This window comes from Octopus sinensis, linkage group LG8 (genome assembly GCF_006345805.1).
Source record: "Octopus sinensis linkage group LG8, ASM634580v1, whole genome shotgun sequence".
NCBI classification, from domain to species: Eukaryota; Metazoa; Mollusca; class Cephalopoda; order Octopoda; family Octopodidae; genus Octopus; species Octopus sinensis.
The window spans coordinates 697,858-700,557 of NC_043004.1; the positions used below are offsets into that span (position 1 = coordinate 697,858).

Genomic DNA, 2,700 nt, shown 5'->3' on the forward strand with positions numbered 1-2,700 from the left:
CCACCTGGTTTCGTGTTCAGTCCCACTGCGCCGCACCTAGGGCAAGTGTCTTCTACATTTATCCCGGGCCGATAAATGCTTTGTGAATGAATTTAGTAGACGGAAACTGTCTGGAAGCCCATCGCATACATGTCTATGTGTATGTTTTGTTTGTTTGTTTCTACACCATTGCTTGACAACTGGTTTTGGATTGTTTGCGTCTCTATAACTTAGCGGTTCAGAAAAAAGTCTGACAGAACAAGTACCAGACTTGTACTGGGCTCGCCTTCTTCGACTAAACCCTTCAAGGCAGTGCTCCAGTATGGTCGCAGTCCAATGACTAAAACAAGTAAACAAAAAAAAAATATACGACTAAAACAGGTTCAATACAATTTTTCCGTAAGATGCCCAAATCTAACTTTTTTCCATTTAAGTCCCTTGAATAAACCCTAAAATATTACTGGTACTTAATTGTTGGACTTCGTAAAGTTGAAAGACAATTGTTTACATTGGTGCGATATTGAAGTACCAAGATACGAAATATCTAAACCAATACTCTACTTTCTTAACCAGACTATCATCTCCTTTATTCCCTCAAGATTATTGCAGCACGTGATTCTTTTATTCTTTTGTTCTTTTACTTGTTTCAGTCATTTGACTGCGGCCATGCTGGAGCACCGCCTTTATATTCGCGATGCTCGTAATAAATGAAAGTCGATATACGAGTGCATATATATATATATATATATATATTATTCCAAATGATGTTAAGGATCAATTGGATTTATTATTTTTCATAACTAGAATGATTTTGAAGGAGTTAGATAATATCACTGGTCGATGTCTCATTTACGCATGCGCCTAGAGACGGCAATTCTATTGTAATATTAATAATGATGGCTGACATTGTATGTAACACACAGTCAATGATTTCTTTAGTATAGGAAAAACTGTTCGGCAAGAAGCTGTCTATAGAAGCAGGACAGAAATCAATCATATAAATTCGATAGGGAAACAGACAAATTCTAGATTCCTTCTTCATATCTCTCCTAGCCGAACCACTCTATATCATTAAACCATGCATATTTCATGAAAGAGAATCGCTAAAGTTCTGCTAGTATACTCAATCGACTAGACATAGTTTAGTTACAATTACTCGGTATATTATTAAAAATTGCAGCCGACCCATTCGATAGGCTATCACTTCTCATTCAGCTCCTGTCCTAACCTGTTCCAGACATTCCATTATGTTCGTTGAACCACGAGAAATTAATGAAGAAATTCAATACTGTCTCTCGCTTCAAATGAAAATTGAAGATTCTTCACAAACTTCTCAACTTTACGTACCTACACATTTGCAACATGACTGCCAATCTTTGTGTTGAAGTAATCGAGTGAAAAGATTGATGAACAAATAATGCTAAATATAGGCGTGGCTGTATGGTAAGAAGCTTGCTTCTCAATGACATAGTTCCGGGTTCAGTCCTACTGCCTGGCACCTTGAGCAAGTGTCTTCTAGTATAGACCCGGGCCGGCCAAAGCCTTGTGAATGGATTTGGTAGATGGAAACTGAAAGAAGCCCATCATATGTATATATATGTTTGTCCCTCACACCGAGTGACAGCCGGTGTTGGTTTGTTTATATCCTCGTAACTTAGCTTTTCGGCAATAATAAACGATATAATAAATATCAGGCTTTAAAAATTGAGTACTGGGGTCGATTTATTTGGATAAACCCTTCGAGATGATGCCCCAGCATGGCCACAGTCCAACAACTGAAATAAGTGAAAGCAATAAAAGAGATAACCGTTCGAAGCCAACGAAGGAACCTGTGCATAGACGCTTGACCATTTAGAAATAGCAACAGAAACGTAAGTACTGTCTCGAGTCGTAGGAGTCGGAAGGCCGGTTACCCTTGACTGAGATCACAACATTTCGCCAGAACGGGGGAGGGCCAGTCCGTTGCAGGGTTATTCTTTTACAGTTGAGTGGACTGGAGTAATGTAAAATAAAGTGTTTTGCTGAAGAAAGCGATACAACACCCTTTCCGGGAATCGAAGGCGGTGAACTGGCAGAAACGTTAGCACGCCGGGCGAAATAATAATAATAATAATAATAATAATAATAATAATAATCATAATGATTCTTTCTACTTAAGACACAATGCCTGAAACTTCGAAGAAGGGAACTAGTCGGTTACATCGACCCCAGTGCTGAACTGATACTTATTTCATCGACCCCGAAAGGATGAAAGGCAAAGTCGACGCCGCGGAATTTGAAGTCAGAACGTAGTGGTAGGCAAAATAACGCTAAGCACTTCGACCGGTGCGCTATCGATTCTGCCAGTTCGCCGCCTGAATAATAATAATAATAATAATTATAATGATAATAATAATAATAATAATAATAATAATAATAATAATAATAATAATAATAATAATATATTTTACCCCAATGTCACTTTGATGGCATGAACTGCTCTCTCACTCAATAATAATAATAATAATAATAATAATAATAATAATAATAATAATAATAATAATAATAATAGTTGTCATAGGTGCCCTGGGAATGATAGCGAAAGGGACTAATTGCTACCTAACTCAGATACCAGGAAACCCCAAAATGGCAGAAATTCAAAAGATAGTGCTCATGGGAACTGCTCATATCCTACGCAAAATACTCTCTATGTAATCCCAAGGTTTAAAACAAACTTTTATT

General features: G+C 37.4%; 1 long non-coding RNA gene across 1 annotated transcript in view; it reads right to left on the reverse strand.

Annotated features, from left to right (window-relative positions):
• Window positions 1-2,081: 2,081 nt before the first annotated feature.
• Window positions 2,082-2,700, reverse strand: part of LOC118764476 — an 18,945-nt gene continuing 18,326 nt past the window's right edge. The window contains exon 3 of the long non-coding RNA XR_005000282.1: window positions 2,082-2,333. This is a non-coding gene — a long non-coding RNA (uncharacterized LOC118764476). The remainder of the gene's footprint in view (window positions 2,334-2,700) is intronic.